The sequence below is a fragment of the Sapajus apella genome, unplaced genomic scaffold (assembly GCF_009761245.1).
Source record: "Sapajus apella isolate SASKATOON/1434 unplaced genomic scaffold, GSC_monkey_1.0 scaffold7, whole genome shotgun sequence".
NCBI lineage: Eukaryota > Metazoa > Chordata > Mammalia > Primates > Cebidae > Sapajus > Sapajus apella.
The window spans coordinates 10,733,690-10,758,876 of NW_022436947.1; the positions used below are offsets into that span (position 1 = coordinate 10,733,690).

Below are 25,187 nucleotides of genomic sequence, written 5' to 3' on the forward strand. Positions count from 1 at the left end.
GGTCTATTTCAAAGGAACTTAAAGAATGTTTGTGTAGACCACATGCAGCAGGCATTCAAGTCTAGGAAATAACAGTTCACGTTGGTCAAGCCTCAAGCGACTGGCATAGCCTTTAACTTTCCTATCATGAAGCATTTAGGTCAAAGATCACTGATGGAGGCTGTATGTGGCAGGAGGCATTTTTTGCTTGTTTTATGAAGCTAACCCTGCTCAAGCCTCTAGAAGTTCCAACATTCCCATGTTAAATGTGATGCTCTTATCTGCACAGAAATAGACCGTAAAAAGTGAGATCTAGCCTGAGCCTGCGGGCGACTCGAGAACAAAATTAACTTCATTTTTCTTATCCGAAAAGTTGAATATGTGTGGATTCAAAATGAGTGATTTGGAACTCATTATAATGAAATGTGGACCAGACAAAAAATAAATACTCTTAAGTAAGACTTTTTCAAAACGTAAAGAGGATTGTAAAAGAAAAATTATTTTAATAACAAGCATATCGTATGCAAAAGTAAATCTGATTCTCAGCAAGCCTTGTCTATCAGTAGAATCTCTACTTGGAAAGGTTTTTTTTTTTTTTTTTGAGTCGGAGTTTCGCTCCTGTTACCCAGGTTGGAGTGCAATGGCGCAATCTCGGCTCACCGCAACCTCCGCCTCCTGGGTTCAGGCAATTCTCCTGCCTCAGCCTCCTAAGTAGCTGGGATTACAGGCACGCGCCACCATGCCCAGCTAATTTTTTGTATTTTTAGTAGAGACGGGGTTTCACCATGTTGACCAGGATGGTCTCGATCTCTTGACCTCGTGATCCACCCGCCTCGGCCTCCCAAAGTGCTGGGATTACAGGCGTGAGCCACCGCGCCCGGCCTGGAAAGGTTTTTGTAAACAGTTTGGTCGAGCATGTTTATTTGAATATAGAACTTTATTTCTTTTAAAAGATTCCTTGATTTGAAAACCAAAGGCTGAATAGAGTAGGAAATGCACCCGAATTATTGTGTTAGAAAGGTGAAATAAACGGTGATGCTGTCTTTTGACACCTGCATTTTCGGACTTTGATGTGGCGCTTTCGTGGTGCGGTGGTGTCGGGAAGTGATTCGTGCAGGACTCTGGGGCCGGGCTGCCTGGCTTGGAATACCAACTCTGCTACTCAGCACGGGCAAAGGAATCCATGTTCCTGCGTCCCCCACTAAAGGGGGAGAATTAAGAGTACCTGCCTCAGGGTTTGGGTTAAAGTATACAAAAGGGTTAGAGCTGTGCCTGGCTCCTAGAGAGCACTGTGTAAGTGCTGGCTGGCAATGATCTATTAACTTTACAGTTAAAGAACACCGAAAAAGGACTTAGTAAAGGAAAAGCATATAAAGCAAAAGTGCATTCCACTCTCCTGTGATTCAGCTGTCTCACTCTTAGATAGACTCCCCAGTTGGGCTGAAGCGGTCAGGTTTGTTATTAATTCCCATTCTCTCCCAGAAGGATATAGAATGAAAGTCTTTTTGAGCGCCTTGGGAGATGCATGCTCCGAAAATAACCAGGGATGCTTCATATTCATTACCAGAATTATTTGTCTCTACAAAAGGACTTTACAAGGAAAGACACGTTTCAAGTTTACATCCTCCTCTCCACTCATCTGAAATACCACCTTCCCAAGCCTGTGTTTGGACTTGTATCTCTGGGCTCAGCTCCTGGCCCCTGTTTCTGCTTTCTCTAGCAGTTTCCTGGCAAAAGCGGGAATGAGAGCCGAGCCTGGGAGAAGTGGCCAGGACAGGCCTGTCCGCACTCAGGTTCCCCACATGGCTCGGGCAGGCAGGAAGCGCCTGGACTGTAATCACCTGCTCGCATTTAATAGGGTTGACAGCGCCAGAAACAAAATCAGCTCAGACCAAACATGAAGGTCCGTTAATGTGCTACTCATGTTGTGATTTCTGTCAAAATCCCATTTTGGTGGCACAGACAGATGGGGTTTGACTGTAGAAAGAAGAGAGATTGTGCTGCATGTTGTCACAGGAGGGCCGTCATGTTCTGTGTAGACCATTGTCTTCTCTGCCGTACATATGTGGTGAAAGCCTATAGAAAATCGATGTCATTTACTACAGCTGACTTCCTTATCTCACTGCATGGAACATGAGACTTCTCACAAGGCCTGCTCAGCGTGTAGTCATGGTTTTATGTTCCTAGTGTTGTTGGATAAATGCCACAGATGCATAGAGGACAGGGATGTGGCCCCCATGACATGGCAGGTGTGAGAAACACAGTTGAGGGAGCAGCTTTCTATTCTCCAGCGGCTGGTCCGTGCCACCCTAGGGCCCCTGCATCTCCCAGCAGCTGTGCACACACTGCCCACTCTCCACCTCCTCCATGTCACTACTTACTGTCAGTAACTGGCCGTCCCTCCTGTGTCATGGAGGGAAGAGAGGCCAGAAGGTAGTCACTCAGGTTTTCACTTTAAATCAGCACTCCTCTCCTGGGGGAGGTGGCTCACACCTGTAGTCCCAGCACTTCGGGGGGCGGACAGATCACCTGAGGTCAGGAGTTTGAGATCAGCCTGACCAGCATGGAGAAACCCCATCTCTACTGAAAATACAAAAATTAGCTGGGCGTGGTGGTGCATGCCTGTATTCCCAGCTACTCTGGAGGCTGAGGCAGGACAGTTGCTTGAACCCAGGAGGCAGAGGTTGCAGTGAGCCAAGATTGTGCCATTGCACTCCAGCATGGGCAAGAAGAGCGAAACTCCATCTCAAAAAAAAAAAAAAAAAAAAAAATCAGCAGTCCTGATCTGTACCTGCCTGGCTTTCTTTGCCCCCTATTTCAGCAGAAGGGGAGTCCTTCCTCTTGTCCAAGGCCCCGAACCCCACCCCTTCCCTCTCACCTTGTCAAAGACTTTCTCTCTCTGGTCGTGTACTTTTTATTCCCCACTGACTTTCTCCTGTGAGCACTGAAACCTACTCAAGTCTTTCCCATTTTAAACACCACAGGCCTTCAGTATCACCTTGCCTTTCATTACCTGTCCATTCACTTCTCCTGCCAGGGCCAGCCTTCTGGAAGAATTGTCTCTAATTACTCCCTCCCTGTCCTCACTCCTGCCCACCCCTCAGGATGAGCCAGTCTGGCTTCTGCCAGACTGACCAAGTGGTTTCTGCTCTAGCCAAAGCCAGTAGTCGCCCTCCTCTCTTTCCAGATGCATTTGGATTCTTGTCTTCCCCAGCCTCTCAATGGCGAGCGGGGTTTGATGTGTTCTCCTCCCTGACCTTTGAAGACCCAGCCTACCCTTCTTGCTTCTTCTTCTCCTTGTCTTTTTCAGGTTCTATCAGTCTCTAAGCTCCCTACTGATATTCCCATGCCCACTGACATCTGCACTTGGATATCTTATTGGCACCTCATGTCCAAGAAGTTCCACATTGATTCAGATACCCAAGCATGAAACTTGTGACTTACTGATCCTTTCTCCTCACCTTCAGAATCCAGTAAGAAGCCAAATCTGGTCAAAACTCTACCTATCAACAGTTTTCAAACCCATCTACTTTATCTGTCTGTCATGTCCTTCTTGGTCACCATTACTTTTTACCTATATGAATGGATTAGCAACCTTCTCCCTGCTAAATTTCCCCTAATCCATTCTCTGACTGCATTCAGGACAATGCTTTTAAAAGCATCCTCATCCTGCTCCTTCCCTGCTTCAGTTCTTACCCATTTGTTAAATGTCCTGTAGCCAGATTGATGGGGGCCTCTGCAGAGCGTGTGTTCCAGCCTGTGCTTGACCAGGTCATTACAGCGCTAGCAAGTTCATGGGGAGTTAGAGAAGAGAGTTGTTTCTCACCCTGCAGAGCGTCATGAAAATCCCAACTGTAAATCAATCACTCCTGCCCTGGAGCTCTTGGTCATGGGCTTTGTATCCCTTCCATCCTTCCTCAGCCTTTCCCATCTGTAGTAACTCTACCCTATTTTTCCCTCTTTTCTTATTCAGAGCTTCTCAGTTCTTTCCCGAATGGTCTGCTCCTTAAGTTTCATTCCTGTCTTGTCTTTGTTTGGGTTTCCCTAGAAGCAGATTTTGGAAGAGCATGCAATCTGGTCTGACTTCACTGCTTAGGAGCTGGGTGACCTCTCTGTGCCTCAATTTCCTCATCCGTAAGATTCTACTTTATAGGGTTGTGGTGAAGATTACATTATTTCATGCATAGAAAGTACTTAAAGCCCTATCTGACCTATAGTGATGGTCAGTAAAGCTTGCTGTGATGATAACAGTGATTATTATTATTAAAAAATTTTATTATTATTATTATTATTATTTAAAAAGATGGCAAACTTCGGGTTGCCATCTTCAACCAATCTAGCTAGATCACATTAGAGCCCCCCTCTTAAGTGTACCAATAGCACTGTATGTCCCATTTATATTATAATTGCCAGTTTGCTGCAGGAAATACTGTTCATTATCCAGCACCTAGCCCAGTGCCTGGGCAGAATTATACAAGATGTACACAGGTATTTTTTGAACAAAATTAATGAATCAAATGACTCGCAGAAAGAGCATTCCAATTATGCGTTGCTTTCTTATCTTTAAATAGCCACCTCTTTAAAAGATAAAACAGGTCCGGGCGTGGTGGCTCACGCCTCTAATCCCAGCACTTTGGGAGGCCGAGGCAGGCGGATCACCTCAGGTCAGGAGTTCAAGACCAGTGTGACCAACATTGGTGAAACCCTGTCTCTACTAAAAATACAGAAAAATTAGCTGGGCGTGGTGGCACACACCTGTAGTCCCAGCTACTCAAGAGGCTGAGGCAGGAGAATCTCTTGAACCCGGGAGACGGAGGTTGCAGTGAGCTGGGATTGTGCCACTGCACTCCAGCCTGGCAACAGAGCAAGACTCCGTCTCAAAAAATAAATAACTAAAATAAAATAAAATATAACGCAACAAACAAAACAGAACTCTCCCCCATGGGCTTGTCTTTAGATCTGGCATTTCTCAGTGACATTGGGCAAGCCTCTTTAGACATCCAAGTCCTGAACAGTTCTGTCTGAGAGCTTCTGTATAGCCCTAGAATTCTTTAAATCTGTGGTAATAATGTGGAATGGGTATCAAGTACATTTTAAGGACACTCAGAGTTTCCCTTATTCTTATGTTTTCTCCTGTTAGTTAACGAGAAAATGTCATCATGTTGCTTGGATTTGTAGGTTCTTTCCTAGTTGCGGGGAATTTTTCCAAGCTGGCTATTATGAGAGGGTCTCAAAAAAAACCATGAAGAAGTTTGGAATATTATGTTCAAATTAAACACAGTGTCCCTTCTTATTTTCACTTTTGATCTGGATTTTCACTTCTGAGCTGACTTCTATAATTATTATAGAAAGAATTTAGTCTCAGAAGTAAGGTCATTTTGATGCGTGCACCATCGACACTCCTTAAACCTTTCTGGCAAGCCAAATCAGAAACTTATTCAGGACTTCTAATTATGAAGGTTTTTTTCTTTCTTTCATATATTTATGTATGAAATACACACACATACACAGATAAGACTGTATCTATATGTAAATACAGATCCTTAAAATACATACGTATATATTTTAATTGTGGTAACATACATAACATAAAAATGACCATCTTAACCATCTTTAAGTATCCATGTCATTGGCATTAAATACATTCGTATTGTGGGGCACCCATCACTATCATCCATCTCCGGAATCTCTTCATCTTGCAAAACAGAAACTCTATCCTCATTAAACAACAACTCCCTGTTCTCTCCTCCCCCCTCCCCCCACCCCCAGCAACCACCATCATACTTTCTGTTTCTTTGAATTTGGCTATTCTAAGTACCTCAAATAAGTGACACCCTACAGTATTTGTCCTTTTGTAACTGGCTTATTTCGCTTAGCACAGTGTCTTCTAGGTTCATCTAATGTTGTAGGATTACAGCAACACTGTAGTGTGGACGTGATTTCTTTGCTTTTTAAGGCCGAATAATATTCTGCTGTGTGGATATACCACATTTTATATATCCATGTGATGGCCACAGGTTGATGGACACGGATTGCTCCCATGTTTTGGCTGTTGTGAATAATGCTGTTATGGATGTGGATGTACAAATACCTGTTTTAGTTCCTGCTTTCAGTTCATTTGGATCAAATGATGGATCGATCCTTCTCTATTGACCCCTGTTTTCATGGACTCCTGCCTTACTCTTTTGATCATTTACTGTTCCTCCCCCGATCGACCTTTGGGCCATTTTTCTGGTAATGTCCCGACTATCAAGGTTCTCATATTTCAGGAGGACCCTCACAGAACTGCTGCCTAGAGAAAACAGTTTGACAGCTGAAAAGATATGATTCATTACCACCTCCTACACACACCAATTCCTGCTGTTTTCTGAAGGTATACCAGTGGTTCCCAAATTTAAAAAAAAAAAAAAAAAATCCCTTGGTCATAAGGCAGATTTTTGTAGCTATTGATATTCTGTATTTTGAAATTTAAGTGTTGATAGCAGCAGCTTCTTGATGTATCAGTCCTCTAGTTGTGATATTATCTATTTCTTATAATAAAACGATATATGATGATCAGAAAATTTATAAGGTGTATGTATAGAAAAATATTATACACAATGGCACTGCCTAAAAGCAACAGCTGTTAACATTCTGATGCATAGGCTTCCAGTCTCTTTCATGTAAATTTTTACATAGTAAAGATCATATTATTTTGCACCTTCTTCTTTGCATTTAATAATAAGAATTTCTGGCTGGGTGTGGCGGTTCATGCCTGAGTAGCTGGGAGACTGAGACTGAAGGATGGCCTGAGCCCAGGAGTTCGAGGTTACAGTGAGCTTTGATTGACCATTGCACTCCCCATGAAGACCCCATCTCAAAAAAAATTTCTTATTAAAAAGTATTTGCAAATACTTTTGTGATTTTATATAGCTGAGAAATATTTACAGAGTGGTAATTCGCATAAAGAAATTTTTCCAGTTATAAAAATATTACAGAAAATGCCAAACATCCCAAGATTATAAAGAAGTAATAAAAATCAAATGTCTCTGCCCTTTCTAAGCTTTTTTAATGTCTCCTAATCCAGTCTCAAGACCAGTTTGTCCCTCCCTTCTTCACTTTCTTTCTTACCTGGCGACATTAGTATCATGTTTATGTACGATTTTCCATTCAGCATTTGCCCCTAACATGATATTTTGTCATCTCCAATATCATTAAGCATTCTCCAAAAATCATGATTTAAATGTATGAATTTTGACTGTGATCTGTTTAGTCACATGCTCCATTTCACCTTTGGATGTTTGAGTTGTTCTCTATTTCATACTTTCGCTGAGTATTCCCTTGTTTAGTTATTTTCCTGTGTATCTGTGATGATTTCCTTAGGAGATATTCATAAACATCTTAGGAGTCAAAACAGTTTGAAGGCTTAAAAAATACATATATCGCTGATTTCTTGAAATGGCTGTCTCATCCCACTGCATGAGCTTTCCTTTTTTTGTTGTCCATCTTTGTGATTGGTGAAATGCATTTTGGTGTTTGCTCATGAAATCCAACATTTTTTTCATATGAATTGGCTTTTTATATTTTTGTGTGAATTGTCTGTTAATACATTTTACCTTTTACGTTCAAATACTATAGAGAATATTTTCCTGGTACAGCTATTTTTTGCTTTTTAGTTTATTTAGAGACAAGGCCTCCCTCTGTCACCCAGGCTGGAATGCGGTGATGCAGTCATAGCAGCCTGGAACTCTAGGGTTCAAGCAATACCCCTAGCCTCTGCTAGGACCACACATACGTGCCACCACACCTGGCTAGTTTTTAAATATTTTGTAGGAACAGGGTCACATTGTGTTGTCCAGGCTGGTCTCCAGATCTTCAGCCATCCTCCTGCCTCAACCTCCCAGAGTGTTAGGATTACAGGTGTGAGCCAACACACCTGGCCTTTTTTTGCTCACCTTTTAATTCTGTTTGCTGGTTTTTTACATAGGGGTTTTACATTTTGTTGCAGTTAGATTACCTTGCCTTTTGTTACTTTCTTTATTGCTTCTGTAAAGCTAAATCTTTTTTCATCCCAAATTCAGAAATATTTTCTACTACTTTAGTTTTCTTCTTCTTTTTTTTCCTTTTACATTTAACTCTTTAATCTCCACAGAATTAATTTTGGTGAATGTTACGAAGGAAGAGTTAATTTTCCTTTTTCTAGACTATTATCTGGTTCTTGTGTTTATCCAAAATCCCAGTACAGCTGTGACATGAACCAAAACAAGTGCTTTTTCTTATTTTAGTGCCTTGATTTTCCCATTGGGAAAAATGAGGAAGCTATGAGTACCAGTGGAAGGAATGAGCCAGGGAGACAGACTGGAACCACCTCAGAAGCTGTGCCCCTCAGCCTGGAACCTGCCCTGTCTCCTCCCAGCTGATGAGGTAGGAGGCTCAGCACTGGCTGCTGGGAGGGTCAGTGGGCCTGTGAGTTAGGAAGGAGGTGGCCCAGAGCATGGGTCTCTGGGTCCTGATTATTTGACTTTTCGATGACTAGGATAAGAAACCAGGGCTTAGCTAGTTGGAGAGTTACCAGAACCTCAGGTGACAGTTGTAAGGCAGCACATAGTGAAAAAGAGTCCTAGGCTGGGAAAGTCCAAAATCTTGGATCTGGTTTCAGTTCACTCACCTATCTCTGTGACGTAACAAAGTCTCTTAACTTCTCTAATTTTCTGATTAGTGATACAGTTGCAGGAATGAAATAAAAATGGTTCTGATTACTCAAAGATTCATTTACTGATTACTCTTCTTGTGGTCTGAATGAAGAATGCAATATCTCTCAAAAGGTAACTATTTAATATTTCAGGAAATTAGAGAAGTTAAGAGACTTTGCTGTATTACACAGGTAATTGACAGACAGCTGAGACCAGACCCAAGATTCATTCATAGAATGAGGGAGTTGAAAAGTACATACTCTGAGATTAATCCTAAATAAACGAAAGTCTAGGCAAGTGGCTGAGCTAGGTTTGCCATGAATCAGTCTGCTGGGTATATTTCTTGGTAACTAGTTCATCTTTCCTTAATTCAGTCAACAAATAGGGTATCAAGTTTAGTACGATGATGGTGGATGTCATGTAATACCCCATCTAGAAGACTGTGTGCTTCTTGCCTTCCCTAACTTTTTTTAATCTACCTTAAGCTTCCCTTCCGAAAGGTTTCTGTCTTTCCTATCAGTCTCTTCTTTCCCCCCTATACCTCTTGTGTTTAAGAATTGAAGGAAGATGAGCTAAGAATAAAGAAATACCTAAAACTGATTCCTGTTACTGACCCCACTCTGCCACTTGCCCAGAGTTATGGTATAAATTTTTTTAATAGGCTGAAATAAAAGTATGAATAGTATTTTGGTATTAAGCATTAAATTGATAAAAGTAAAGGCTATGAGATATAGCTGCTCCTCAACCATGTTAATTTTTTATTATTGGTATTAATAAATGATTGCTTATTAACATATTACTAACAGGAATTGCATTGAGAAACAAAGTAGCCACAGGCCAAATCTTTTGAATTTCAAATGTTAGTACATTCTATTCTAGAAAAGTAGAATATGTCTTAAGTAGCTTTGTAATATGAAGTCATCGGTCGGTCAGCCCATTACACCTATTAGAATGTTTTCACCTTTATCTCCCACTTTTTTGTTTCCAAACTGAATGTACTTGGTCTGATATTTGTGGCATAACTTACGGAACACATAAGAATAATTCAGATACTATTTAATGATGACCTAGTACAAGCTTTGATACCTGAGGTGAAGGTTTCTGTGGCCTTAACATTTTCCTCTTGAAGAATGTATTTGCTATAATAAAATACAGTAACTCCTTGAAATCTATAAACTTACGTGGGGTCTGGATAAATCTGAGCAACTTTCTTCTTTGTGCTCCAGGAACCCATGCGCTATATATATATATAAATAAAGCTTCAGTAAACATTGCAGCAACCCGTGTTTTGTTTGACTATATTAGTATTATCTGATCTTCAAATAATGATGAAAAATAGCCCTTAACCTAAACCATGAACGGATATAAACTTCAGGGAAACAGTTTCTTGGATAATTAAACTTTAATTTCTCACCGTGCCATACTCTGATCTTGTAATATTTTTTAAAGCAGTCCTGGGGATTTATTTTTAAGGCGTCCAAATGAATTATTAGTTCTCAAAAGCCATAATATATTTGTGGGTCGATATATCCCCAAAACACTATTTTTTAACTGCTTAGTTTATTTTTCTTAGCATGCTCCTCTGCTGCGTAATTTTCTTTGCTGTGGGTCACGTGATTCCTCCCGTCCATAACTCACGCACTTAAAATTCTCACTTCCTGATTGAGCCATTAGATTACGTAAAATGTAAATCAGGCTGAATACCTAAGAGCAGGAATTTTAAGGGGAAAATGCCGTGTTCTTTTTCTGTTTTATTATTAACCCTTAAATATCAGAGTGAGTGTCTGCTCCTCTGTTTGTATTTGGAAACGAGAGACTGTTAGGGGTTTTTCTTGGCCCTTCCCTTTCAGATTGAATCAGACTTCGCTGCTTTCATTATAAAAAATAATGTACCAACTAGATAGACGGTAGGAGTGGGATCGTTGCAGTAATGAAACCAAAAGGGCTCCAGTTATTGAGAGAGATTCGTTTATTTATTAACTCTTTTCATGATCTGAATGAAGAGCACAGCATCTGCCAAAAGGTAACAATCTGATATTTCAGAATTGGAAGTGGCCATTTAGCCTTTCTGCTGCCTCATATAAATGAAAGTAATTTCTAGCAGGCAGGATGACGCGTGTTTTATCTCGAATCTTACAATCCAGCACATTTTCTCAGAGCAGTTTTGAAGCTGTCATAGTAACAGCATGACATTTGGAGGGTCTTTTTAGTAGTTCTGTAGCTGGAGTTAATTAATTGTATTAACTCTGGATGTTTTTCCTTTTACTCCTCTTTGACAAACAAGGGCTATAATTGCTCAAATATGTATTTTGTGTTCTGTATTTTTTGGTGACTGTGGTTTAAGGATGTGATGTTTTGTAAGTGGTTTCAGTAAAGGTTATCAATTGATTTCAGACACTTTAAACCTGGGTTTTTAATTTCTCTGTAAAATTGCACTATCATTGTAGGACCAGGATTTAGTTTTATTTAAGAAGTGAATTTTGGGAGATGTTCCCAGGAGATGTTCCCACAAAAGCAATTGTGGTTTGCTTCCAGTGGTTACAACTATCCTTTGCTTTGATTTTGATGTATTTAGAAAAAGAACTGGGAAGTGCAGAAGGGAAACATGTCAAGCTTACAGGAGAAAACTGTTTCTTAAAAAATGCAACAGGCAGGCACAACACCAAAAGCGCGTTCCATAAAAGAAGACAAACACATTTGACTTTGTGAAACTTAAGAATACAGTGCTGTTTGAAACTCTAAAGTATACTTTAATACATTCTGTGCTAGGAAGATTTGTGGGAACTTTTTATTGGTGGAAAGTAGGTTGGGAACTCCTATTCTTAATATTAAAACTCCGTGGCAGAAATTCTTGCCAGTACGGCGGTCAGTGAGAAAGGAGGCCCGTTTCTTGGGCAGGGAAGAGGATCAGAAGAAAGAATGGTCTGCACTAGGTCTGGATGGTAGGTAGGACCTAAAAACTATCAGATATACAGTGCTTTTGCTTTCTTATAAAAGCGAACAGAGAGATGTGACACTTGTAAAGATCTCGTGCGTTTTGTGGGTTTCATGCTAAGGCCACTGTCCTTACTGTTGTGTATTTGTTCAGCTACGGGCGATTCAAGGGAGTTGGGGTAGCAGGGTGTGCAGCCAGCAGCAGGCAAGGTGCTAATGCATCCCCGGTGATGTCAGGAGTTACGAGACAGCGGTTTCAAAACACTGCAGTAAACAAGGTCAAAGTGTCCCGTTTCACTGGAAGAAGGTTTGTTTTTATGAGCTGGACAGTACATGGATGAAGTAATTTTTCAAAACAAACTTTAAATTTATACGTGTTTTTTTTTCTTCTTCTTTGGATTTAAAAAAAATATTGGCTGGTTGAGATTAAATAATGGTTACGTTTTTAAGCAGAATTATATTTCATATGTTTTTCCAGTCTTGTATTGATTTTGTTTTTCACAGAAGAAATGAAAATAACTTCTGATTTAGGGATTCTTACATGTAGTTGTAGAGAGCAAGACAGGACCCAGTACTTTGAAAACACGGCAAGTGCAAGTCACCATCCCTAGTAAGATACTCCCTCTCATTTTGACTCTTATTTAGATAGACATTTAAGTACGAGAGAGCTAATGGCGCAGATTTCTGCTGACTGTGTGGTTCTAGTCTTAATGCATTTTCCAGCCTTGAACCTGAGAATGCCAGAGAGTTGAGTCTCTGGACATTCATCTGAGCAGATATCTGCTGGCCGCCTGGTTCCTGAGCTAACAAGTGGGTGTCCCAGGCATGTGTGTGTAGTCACAACAGCGGAGGTGCCACGTGGCACCCAGAGGTCGACTGGGGCTACCACAGGGCTTCCCGATCTCAGAAGCGTGTCTTCAGTGTGTGAGATGGACTGGGAACATGGGGCATCTTGAGAAGTGCAGACATTTGGAGTTCCACGGGGAAACCTGGATGTAAGCACTCACACAGCTTTTAAAGTGAAAGCAGGGACCTTGAGGGAGGAATTGGCGTCATCTCATTCCTGACCTGCTTACTGTGCTGGGAAACAAAGTAAGTTCTGTTTGTTTCTTTGTTAGTCTCTCCTGCGTGTTTTTTCTTGCTAACATTATTAGACACTCAATATCTGGCAAATGCCAAGTTTTTTTCCCCTTCATTGGGAAGTAGGATGTAGTTTGTTCAGTAGCTGATTGCTGCTTTTATCTTTTCTCTCTTCCCATATCTAGCGTGCCGGCTTGCTGTTTAGAGATAGTAAGAGATTGAAATTTATTATCAAGGAGAAAACAAAAAGTGTTTCGTTTTGTTTCTTAATGGCCCAAGAGCTTTGCCATTAGGTAAATGACTGACATGGGCAAGGCATTTTGCATGTCAGGAGTACCTCCAGCAAAACCACCCCAGTTCGCCACCCTGATTTCCATTTGGAAGCGGGCAAAGCAGGTGTCCCCAGGACAAGTGTGAAGGCAGAGGGTCCTTGTGCAGGAACCGTGCAGAAACTAGGAGGGAAGGGTCACAGACAAGAGGCTGCAATTTAAAAACACATCAGGAAAGTTGTGTTGGCAAAGAGCTGTGAGAATATAAATTATTTAGTGATGTTGATACAAACAGATTTAATATAAAAATGAGATAAAATAGAGACCTAACCCCGTTAACAGCAACTAAGCTTTTCTTTCATGTTAGAGAGTTTTGTGCCATGTAGATTTATGGAACATGTGCTGAATTGCCTTCGTCACCTTCATAGAAGATTCTGTGACATTAGCCTAATTCTGACATGTGGCCCCTGCTTTCCATTTTGCTTGTTTGTTTTTTATGTTGATCCTCTCTCCAGAGATGTAATGTGGATGAATTAACTTTTAATACAAAGTTCTGTGGCTTTTGAAAATGCAGAACAAATGGAGATGAAGAGTGGTTTGTGATTTGTTATTAAATGGTCTTTCCTTCTAAATCTAGGACTGATTTTTACTCTAGAATTTTCTTTTCTTTTTTTTTGAGGGGGGCGTTCAACTTGAACAGCAGCACCTTGAAGGTGAAAGGTAGGAGCATGACTGGAGTGTGGAACTGGAAAGCAGAAACTTCTAGATCTAGTATGGAATGTCGTGAATTTGAGTTAGAGCCTCTGTGTCGTGCAAATTCCCATTTTATCTCAAAGTGGTGCTGATAGCACTGGAGGTGGCTGTATTTTATTTGAAACATTCCAGACTCTTTACAGGAATATCTGTGAATTATTAATTCAGCAAACATCTTTAAGTATCTCGTCTATGTACAGCGTTGTAGTCAGCGATATAATTGTTTCACCATTAAATTTACAGAAATTCAGTTTGTAAATGAAAAGTTAAGAACAGTTTGAAAGAAGGGCGAATGAGCAGAGTATTACCATCGAAACCCTCTTGTTAAAGATAATGCCAAGTGAGCAGGACTGTCCTCTTCTGAGCTGCCCCTCCTAATTAAAGGGAAAGGTGGCTGCCATCTGTCTTCTTTCATTCAAGGCAGTAGGGGGTCTAGGGTGGAAGGAAGCAACCCCCCCTTTATTTTTCTCCCACTCCTTTTTATAGTCAGCTTTCTCCCTAGTCAGTGACCCAGAAGGTCATTGATGATCTGTCTATCTCAGAGTGAGGAGTAGCATAAGCACGCTTGGCACTTGCAGAAAAAAAAAAAGCTTATAACATGCATTGATCCATTTAAAGTTCTGTTTGAATTATGTCGGAGACTATCGTAATCTCTGTGTTGGTGTCTCTGCCCTGTTTGTTACCGAGGGCACTACTGGAAGGAAACATAGGGAGCTTTACTTTTATTGATTTTGCTTTTTCATGAAAAAGTGTTTACACTCCACTGGGCATAATCAGAAGATGGCAGCATGTGGCTATGTACAGGAGATGTGGGGACGTACTGGAATATTATTATGATGAAAATCAAGGACACCTGTTAATTATGATACATACATGTCATCTCAGGAGAAAACATGAACAAGGGTGGCAGCAGGTGTCCAAGATAGTCAGTGGCCTGCTGCAGCTTCTTGGACCAATTATTGAAATAATTCACATTGTTTATCTTTCGTTAAGCAATAAGGCTTTAGCCCTTTTCTTGTAAGAATATGTTGCAGGAGAATTTAATTAGTTTGGGGTCATGTCTTAATTGCTTGGGAAATGTAGAATAGTCTTCCAACAGAATGATTGCATTTTCTTGCCTCAGTTTCCATCTCTGTAAATAGAAAAAATGTGTGCTGCTTTTATAAATATTTAAGAGAATATGAAATAATATTTTCTGTCTTTCATAAGAACTATATTATGACTGAAAAATTCTGAAATCTTCAGTTATTTTTATTTTCAACTTTTGTATGCTTAAGCAAGGTGTTAACAGTCTTCTAAAGAGATTCAGTTGTTACAAACCCGGTTTAGTTCCCAAGTAGCAGATACGGACTTCTCAGAATGTACTGGTTTTTAGAACTCTCTTCGTGACACAAAAGTGTGGTATTTCTTAAACCCATAACAATATATCTGGAGAGCTCAAATGTGAGAGTCATGTCTGTAATTTCATTTAGAGCTTTTTTTTTTTTTTCCTTCCACAATTTGTCACCAACTTGCAACAAGCTTTCTTGGGAACGTAGATGTGTTTATGTTGCTGAGTCTTGAGATGAACGTGTGGGCTTCTGAGGTCATTGATGCCTGCTGTGTATGATTGGATGATACCTGAAAAATGGGTCACTTCCTAGTCAGCGAGGGGTACACAGGGCACAGGCAGGGCTTTTTTGCTTTTTCCATGTTTTTGTTTTCGGAGTGTGTGTGTGTGTGTGTGTGTGTGTGTGTGTGTGTACTAATTTTAGATACTCAGCTGGGTACTTGATTGGCTATCCTTTGTAGCATGTGATTTAAATTAATTTGGTTTTACCCATCAGTATTTATTTCAAGGGGACTAAATAAACACATTAAATGTAATTCAAGAAGGAGATGTGAAAGAGAAGGGGGAAAAAAAAGACACATTGAATGAATCGCTTAAGAACTTTCTATCTTCTTTTGACCATCCACAGTGGTGGGAAACCTCTGTCCTTTGACGGTAGGAGGGGGCCAGTAGTGAGGTCTCATGAATATGGTAGGTGATCAAACCACTGATTTGAGTCATTGCTTCATGTTATAAACATGTACTGAGCCAGCTACTACATTTCAGTAGAAAGTACTGTAGATTCAAAAGTGAACAGCTCATGGGTCTGGCATTTCAGAAAGCCACAGGTTAGTGAGATAAATGACTAGATAAAGAGGTAGCACTGTAGACTACTGGACTGTAACAGAGGTACACGTGTGTTTTTAGAGCCCAGAAGGAGTCAAAATAAAATTTTAGGCGGGGCACAGAGGCTCATATCTGTAATCCCAGCACTCTAGGAGGCTGAGGCGGGAGGATCACTTGAGGCCAGGAGTTTGAGACCTGCCTGGGCAGCATAGTAAGACCCCCATCTCTACAAAAATGAAATAAAATAAATAAGACACACATGGTGGCATGCATCTATAGTCCTAGCTACTTGGGAGGCTGAGCCGGGAAGATCACTTGAGCCCTGGAGTTGAAGGCTGCAGTGAGCTATGATCACACCACTGCACTCTAGCCTGAGCGACGGAGCAAGATCCCATTTCTGCAAAAATGGATGGGTGAATTAATTAATTACATTTCAAAATAGAGATTTAATGGCAAAATGAGAATTGTTATGTACATGATTTCTGAAGTGGCTTACATAATATAATTTTGGAAATGAAAGCCCTGAAAAATAGCTTCTTATTTTAAGGATGAACAGACTGGGATTTATTTCTGAAATTCTGTAATTCTCAGTCAGTTGTAAGGCTTTCATTATGTAATAGACTTTTTTTTAACCAACGGTATATAATAGACTTTTTTTAACCAACAGAAGTTGGACCTCTTCAAAATGTAAGGTCCAAAAAGATTTCGGGCATTGTTTGAATAACCCCCTTCTCCAGAGGAGACTGTTTTTGAAAAATGATTGTTTCTGATGTGTTAAAATTGATTATTTTTGTCACCCCGAATGCACCAAAGCATTATATGCCATATTTATTGCCAAGAGTAGCTGTATAGCTTGTGGGAGACGGTTAGCTTGAAGCCTTCTTGCATCTGGAAGTATGGGGAGAGAGAAGGCTCTTCACATTCCCTTTCATGTTATATTCTAAAGGGAAGGGATTTCCATCCTACAGACACTAGGTGACTCTCTTGTGGATAATTTCAATTACCAATGATACATGGGTGTTGCTCTGTGCCAGGCACTGTGCTAGGAGCTGATGCCAAGGCTCAGCTGATGGGCTACTGACATGAGGGCCTGTGCTCCTCAGTGGCGCTCTGTAGGTAAATACAGAGCCACCGTCTACTGGGGGCTTCTCCTGAGTGTGACAGTGTGGGCTGGGACACGATGCTACCCTCGAAGAGCTTGAAGTTAGATTCTGTGCACAGATATATTTAGAATAAATGCAGAGATGCAATAACAAGATGTCTTAGAAAAAAGAAAAACAAGAAATGCAGAGGGAAAGGGAAATGTATAAAAGGTAGACAGACACAACACAAGTTTACAGGAAAGAAAGGTTATCTGTGGCTGGCATGATCAGGAAATGCTTTATGGATAAAGAAAGGTCATGTTGGTCTTGAGGACTTGGAGAGAGAGTGTCTTCGTTCAAGGAAACATGAGCAAAGGCATAGGTAGTGATGGGAAATGCCAGGGTACGGAGTGGGCAGGAATCGATTTGTACTTGCTGGGCAATGGTGTGTGTAAATGACCAAGGAGAAGATCAGGTAGCAAAGGTCCTTGGAGGCCAGAACCCAGAGGGCCTCGCATGGTGCGTGATTAAAGGATTTAACTTAAGTTATTGGGGAACAATGGAAGAGTTTGAGTGGCAAGAGTCCCTGTCCCGAAGAGGCCTTGTTGGGGATCAGCATGTGGGTGGCTCTGGACTGTGAAAATAGCCAGAGCTGGGAAAGCCTTTCAGAGCTGCTGTGATGGTCCAGGAAGGAGGTGGGGAGGGCCTAGGTGAGGGGATGGCCACTGGATGTAGAAAATGAATTTATGAGATGGGATTTAGGAACTGCCTGGATAATAGGGGTTGCCTGATGGGAAGCAAAATGTCCCCGGACTTTTGAACCCAGGTGTCATTCATTATTTCTGTACCATCTACAAGGCATTATTCAGCTATTATCTCATTTAATCATCTCCTAATCCTATGGGTTGGTATTTTCATCCTCATACCAGAGATGAGAAAACTAACGCTCCGAGAAGTTAGCAGTTGGTCTAAAATTAAACCATTAATGGGATCTAGAACAGGGACTTCAGAACAGGCATCCCTGACTCCCAAACCTGTGTTCCTTCTACTGTGCTAAGCTTAGAAGACAGCAGATGTGAGAGTGAAGATGAGCTCGGTCCACGCTGTGCGTGTTCAGTGTCGGTGCTGGTGAGATTCCCACCTGGGGCTGTCCGTCAAGTGTCTGGAGACACAGAACCAAATCTCAAGGACATTGGGAGGACTGAAGGTCAAGGTTTAAGAATCATCTGCATCCTTGTTTGTTTATTCAGCAGCTGTTTGTTGTGTCTTCAGGGACCAGCTTGGCAGCATGTCAGGTCAGGGAAGTTTAAGCTTTCTTGAGGGAGATGTGGTTCTTAACATGAGACTCTAATGATGAAGACCCAGATAAAATGTGGGACAGCGGCATATCCCAGGATGGAAATAGCATGTACTCAGGCAGAGCAAGAGAGGAACACAGTGTCTTTAAACCAAAAACCCCATGTGACTAGAATGGAGGGAACAGTTGCCAGGAGGTCAGGCTAGAGAGGTGAGCAGGAACCGGAACAAGAAATGCCTTGGAAGCTATGTGAGGCTTGGAATTCACCTGTGAAGAAAATAGTAGCCTCTTCTGAATTCCTTGCCTCGATCATGGTCTCCAACAGAAGGTTAAATGGCTGTGGAGTCTAGAGGTTTTTTCCTTCAGTGTGGGTGTCACCTGTTCTGAAAGGATGGTGTAATGGCTAATTGTGTCAGTATGGCGAGGCCACAGTACCCAGATACTTGGTCAAGCATCAGAATAGATGTCACTGTGCAGGTATTTTTTTAGATGGGGTTAACATTTATATCAGTAGACTTTGAGTGAAGCAGATTATCCTTTGTAGGCCTCATATATAAAGTCCCTGAAGAAAAAGGAATTCTGTCTCTGGCTCCCTTCAGACTCAAGACTGCAACACTGGCCTGGTGCCCTGGCTCACACCTGTAATCCTAGCACTTGGGGAGGCTGAGATGAGTGGATCACTTGAGATCAGGGGTTCAAGACCAGCCTGGCCAACACGGTGAAAACCCATCTCTACTAAAAATCATAAAAATTAGCTGGGTGTGGCGTCACATGCCTGTAGTTCCAGTTACTTGGGAGGCAGACAGGCATGAGAATCACTTGAACCCATGAGGCAGAGGTTGCAGTGAACCGAGATCGTGCCACTGCACTCCGGCCTGGGCAACAGAGTGAGACTCCGTCTCAGGGGAAAAAAAAAAGCTGCAACATCAACTCTTCCCTGGGTCACCAGCATGCCCTGAAGATTGCGGATTTGTCAGTCCCTGTAATTGCATGAGCCAGTTCCTTAAGGTAAATCTCAGGATCTAACCACCTCCTACCTCCCCCTCACCATCTCTGTCTCTGTCTCTCATTCTCTCTCTCTCTCTCTCTCTCTCTCTCACACACACACACACACACACACACTCTCTCTCTCTCTCTCTCTCTCTCTCTCTCTCTCTCTCCCACACACCCCCACCCTCCCTCCCTTCCTATTGATTCTGTTTCTCTGGAGAGCCCTGACTGATGCAAATAGGAAGATAAAGAAATTTAAATTGTTTGGCTCCCATTGGTATGGTATTAGCGGAAAGCTGCATCAGGCCTCTCTAGGAGTTGTTGGTGTATATGTGTATTGCTTTTTGTATAGGTGAGAACAGTGAGTTGCAGAAGGGGCGTGATGCACCCACAGTCATGCAGAAAGCAGATGGGAGAGCCAAGGAGAAGACTCGGGTTTCACACCTCTGATATTGTTCATTTGCTTTCTTGCTATTTGGCCCTCATGTTTTTTTAGCAACGTAATAAAGTTACTGAGTTTGCCATACGTAATTACCGGTAATGTTTATGGAATGTTCCCTGTATGTCAGGTACTGTTTTAGTTGCCTAACAGGTATTAGTGATTTTAATCCTTACAACTACCTAAGGAGATAGGGAATCATATTATCCCATTTTACAGATTTGAAGCAATGGGTCCAGTGAGCGATGTGGCGGCGTTGCACAGCCAGTGAGTGACAGAGCTGGGCTGAGGACCCAGGCAGCCTGGCTGCAGAGGTCGTGCTATTTGTGACTGCACCGCTTCTCAGCTTAGGATGCCCTGAGCACGGCTTTTCATCTCTCCCTTTGGAGTCTCGTCCAGAATATTTATGACGGTAGTGTGCTCTTGGTAGGGCTTGTGTTAAAAGAGAAAATGCTTATAAGTTATTTTTCAAGAGGCCATCCAATAATGCGTCTTACCTCCTTGAAAAACAGAAAACATTCCCATTACAGCAGTATTGTAGACCTCCTGCTGGGGTGTATTTTTAACAACTAGACTTTCCTGCCTAGCCTGGTGACACTGGTGAGCGTCTCATTTGTCCAGGGCCTTACAGGAGTGTGATAAAGTCGTGATGAGAGTTGGCTCCTGGTTCAGCATTTGGGGATGTGTTCTGGGGGAGAAAATAGCAAACCTCTTCATGTGTGTCCTTGGTTCTTTGAGAGAGCAGTTACCCTAACGGCCATTTATTAGGTCTCTTGTGTGCTGGATGCTGTTTTAAGTGCTTTATAAACATTGTCTCATGGAGTCTTCTCAGCAGTCCCGAAAGGCTGGCGTGACCAGCCTTTTTACATTTTACATGTAAAGTAACCAGTGATTAAGCAGTTAAGTCACATTTCCAAAGTAAGTAGCGGAATCAAGGATTAAACCTCATAGGAATGACTCCAAGCCAGTGCTCTTGGTCACTGGCTGTGTCTATACTGGGTATCGCCCTGGAGCTCACTGTTCTTCCCCATAGACTGTGAACTTCATGAGGACAGGGACTTTTTTCATTGATTCACCACCATACTTCAGCAACTGCCAAGTACAGTACCTGACACATAGTAGGCGCTTAATGCATATACATCATGCGTCACTTAACAATGGGGATAGGCAGTTTTTTCATTGTGTGAACATCATAGAGTATATATACATGGACCTAGATGGTATAGCCTGCTACGTATCTAGGCAGTAAGATATGGCCCTGTTGCTCCTAGGCCACAAACCCGTACAGCATACAACTGTACTGAAAACATTGTAACACAGTGATAAGTGCTCGTGTATCTAAACATACCTAAACATAGAAAAAATAGAGCCTTGCAGTGTGTTACAATGGCTACAGTGTCACTAGGTAATAGGAATTTTTCAGTTTCATCGTAATCTTAGCAGACCACCATCATAGATGTGGTACACCATTGATGGAAATGTTACGCTGTGCCCTACTGTATATTGAGCGACTAACAGACTCACTCCGTTCTCTGTGATTGCTTCCAAATGGCTATAGGGCCAGGGCCAAAGAGCACAGACCTGTGAGTGCATCGTGGACTCATGTGGGTTTAGCCCTCAAGCAGTGAGTCCAGTACATGTTAACTAGCGATGGAGTCTCATTCTGTCACCCAGGCTGGAGTGCAGTGGCACAGTCTTGGCTTACTGCAGCCTCTGCCTCCCTGGTTCAGGCGATTCTGCCTCAGCCTCCTGGGGAGCTAGGACTACAGGTGCACACTACCATGCCTGGCTATCCTTTGTATTTTTAGTAGCGATGGGGTTTCACCATGTTGGCTGGTCTCGAACTCCTGACCTCAAGTGATGCCTGCCTCAGCCTCCTTTTAGCGCTGAGATTCCAGGCACTGCTGCTCGTTACACACACATCTACCTTAGTCTGTCACCTAATTCGTAAACATACCTTCTTTAAGAAAAGAAAGAAATGACAATACGTGGAAGACTGCTTTGTAAACTGAAACAATATTATTTATATTTGTAGCATTTTTTCCCCTTGAGGTTAATTTACTTTGTTTCTCATAACTGGAAACCAATAATTCAGTGCCATTATATTACATAAGCTTATTTTTCCTCTTAGAAATACTAAATTATAAGAGGTTTGACCAAAAAATATAAATCAAAATTAGACAGTATTCAGTGTGTAGCCTCCATCTGTCTTGTCGTCTTTAGTTGTGCAAGTAGATGATGATGATTTCTGGCAGAGCTAAAGTAAATAATGTGACTTTTTTTTCTCATAAAACAGATGGCAGGGTCTAGAAGACTAGCCTCTGGGCTTGTATGTTTCATGAAGTAGATGGGTCTGAGTCCATATTTATTTTGTGAGCCAAGTTTTATGCCCTCTTTTATAATTTTCTTTCACCGAAAATTACCTGGATAGCTAGAAAGTCCATTGTTGTCAGTGTAAGAAGCCTTAGAATCTACATTCAGACCAAGGCCATGGAAGACGGTAGATTCACTCAGCAAAGACTTATTGGCAGCCTTCTTTGTTCTAGACTGTCACCTTGCTTGGCTTTGAGAAGCTTCAGAGCAGGTCAGTTTATGTTTGGGAATGACCAGTCAAAATAGCAAGATAGACATAGGCAAGAATGTAATTTTTAAAAATTTAAGTGGGGAATGGTTGAGCATGAATCAAAACAGAAGATGGTCCTCTCTTGTTAGAACTATATATGCCATGGAATATTATGCAGCCATAAAAAAGAATGAGTTCATGTCCTTTGCAGGGACATGTATAAAGCTGGAAACCATCATTTTCAGCAAACTGACACAAGAACAGAAAACCAAACACCGCATGTTCTTACTCATAACTGGGTGTTGAACAATGAGAACACATGGACACAGGGAGGGGAACATCACATTCTGGGGCCTGTCAGGGGGTAAGGGGTTAGGGGTGGGATAGCAGTGGGTGAGGGGCTAGGGAAGGGATAGGAGAAATACCTAATGTAGGTGACAGGGTGATGGATGCAGCAAACCACTATGGCACGTGTACACCTATGTAACAGACCTGCGTGTTCTGCACATGTACCTCAGAACTTAAAGCATAATAATAATAAGGAAAAAGTAAATATATTTGAAAAAGCCATGCTTTCTCAACCTGAGAGAATTTCTCCTCCCACTCCTCCTTCTGAATCTCTATTCTGTATTGTTTATTCATATTTTAGTAAGGAGGAAGAAACATTTTTCCTGAAGAATTCATTGGAAATTAAAATTAACTTGCACGTTTTTATTCTGCGGAATGTGGTGAAGACTGATTTGCAAGGGCAGTGCTGGATTTGATCGGCCATAGGAAAGGCAGGCAATTAGATGCAGTCACCCTGCCTAGCACGTCCCCGCCACGACGGAGAAGTGGGGATGCATTCATTGTGCTCCTTTCATTTCTTTTCTTGCCAAGCCCAGTGGCTTCTGTTATAACATGTGGCAACTTCTCCCTTGGAAACTGACTCAGTCCAAGTTACCATAATATTTAGGACCAGCTACAAAGACGTTTCTTCCACCAAACTTGTGCCAAATCTAAATCAAACTATCTTGTCTTCCCTGGCCACTCAAATAGCTCCAGCTCATATGAAAACACGAGAGACCTCTTTCTGTTTCATTCCTGTTTAAACAGATAAACAAGGCACATCACACCTAGTGTGGCTTTGAGTTCGATGGCTTCCTCCTAACACCATCTCTCATACTATGTTGATTTTAAGTATTGCAGCTTAGGTATTCTAGAAGGAAGAAAACATATTCTGAGAACATAGTCATAGTCTGTGTGCTCAGAAGATGTTTCCTTCCTTCTAGAACATCTGAGTTGTAGAAACTGCGTACAGTAAACTGTTGTCAGTGCTGCTGGAGGAAGGAAGAGTGACTCTGACATCACTGACCTTCAACAGGTGTGGCTCTAAGCTTCTGGGCCCCAGAAGTCCTGACCTCTAGAGGCTTGGGGCCACCAGGGCAGGGAGTGATCTCATTGTGGATGGCTACGGATCATCCACCTGCCAAACGGTTAACACTGAACAAGTCACATCAATTTTGCTTTTAAAAAAGAAAATCTGCAAAATAGAAAAAAAAACCGATTCTTCATAAACAAATTTGTTCTGATCTGTAAATATCCTGGTCATTTCCCCCTTGGCATTTGATACACAGTGTAGAGGCATATTTTAGTCATCCTTGCTCACGTAATTATATTCCATAGCCAACTTTATTAGCATAAATTAACTTCCTCATATTTTTAGCAAGAGTTACTTTCCTTCATTGCTTAGTTTATTGTTTTGAAATATGAATTACTTTCGGCACAGTTCATTTTTGCAGATGGCATTTCTTTTAAATTTGAAACTATTTGATATATACAAAAGATGACATGTAATATACAAGTAAACGCTAAAGCACAGTTTTAAAAGGTGCTCCAGCGAACTGCCATCCAACTTAAGAACTGGTTTATTACAGACACTTGGAGAGCTCCCTAATCATCTTATTCCTAACATTTTCCTGCTTTCCCAGTATTCTGAAATTTGTACCTATAATTCTCTTGATTTTTAAACAAACAAATTTATTTTTCTCACAGTGTAATGAGTAAATGTGTGTTGCTAAAGGTATGTTGAGACATGTAAAAATAGTATCAGACTATGCATGGTCTTTTTGAGTTTTTCCTCCATTTATAATTGTAAAATTCATCCATGTTTTCCGGTATAGCTACAGTTCCTTCATATTGCCAGAATATTCTAGTGTGTAATAGATCGTGATTTATCCACTCTTTTGTTTATTTGGGGAGGGAAACAAGGAGCCCTTTTTTTAGGCATGTTGAGTCCAAGGTGTCTTAGAAATCCAGTGGAAATGCGGAGCAGGCAGGTGGACGCTTATTCAGGAGATGTCTGAGATGGAACTGACAGCATGTAGATGGCATCTACAGCATTGTCTTCCGGCAGTTCTAAAAATGATGGGCTGTTGAGCCCATCAGCTGAGATTGTGGTGTAGCTGTTTGCTTTGTTTATTTATTTATTTCTTAAAGACCTATCTGGCGTTTTTTGTTTGTTTGCTTTCTCCCAAATCTGCCTGGTCATTTTGCTGAAGTGTGGCTTGCAAGTGAGTAAACGAGGAGAGTCTGAGCTTCAAAGAAAATGGGAGGAAGTATTTGCCCAGCTCTCACAGAGTTCTGTGAGATCCAGATGAAATGCTACATGTAAATTTGCCTTGTAAACCGAAAAAAGTTATGTACTTACTTATTACATTTGGTGATAGTACCTTGTTGGATTCTGGTTAATACCTCGTGTTCACTGAGTGCTTGCTTTATCTGTATGAACATATCTCATCTTTATAAAAATCTGTATGAAGCAGGTACTGTAGATCATATTCTATAGAGGAAACTACAGCTTATAAATGAAATGACAGACCCAGGATTTGAATTCATAGAGTCTGCTTCTAGAAGTTGCGTTGTTAGCTCCAGCGCTATACTGTCACACTGATTGCCTGCCTGCCTTCTCCCCCTCCCTCCCTCCCTCCCTCCC

The 25,187-nt window shown here is 41.5% G+C and overlaps 2 long non-coding RNA genes across 3 annotated transcripts in view; both read left to right on the top strand.

Annotated features, from left to right (window-relative positions):
* Positions 1 to 25,187, top strand: part of LOC116549938 — a 200,493-nt gene that overhangs the window by 156,448 nt on the left and 18,858 nt on the right. Inside the window, exons 5-6 of one of the 2 annotated variants that reach the window (XR_004268162.1) lie at positions 8,244 to 15,873; positions 15,906 to 16,030. This is a non-coding gene — a long non-coding RNA (uncharacterized LOC116549938). Of the gene's footprint in view, positions 1 to 8,243; positions 15,874 to 15,905; positions 16,031 to 25,187 lie in introns of those variants that run through there. The other variant, XR_004268163.1, reaches the window with a different exon arrangement.
* Positions 16,174 to 18,951, top strand: LOC116549939. The gene is made up of 4 exons (XR_004268164.1): positions 16,174 to 17,334; positions 17,400 to 17,408; positions 18,246 to 18,251; positions 18,418 to 18,951. It is a non-coding gene; the product is annotated as an uncharacterized LOC116549939 (long non-coding RNA).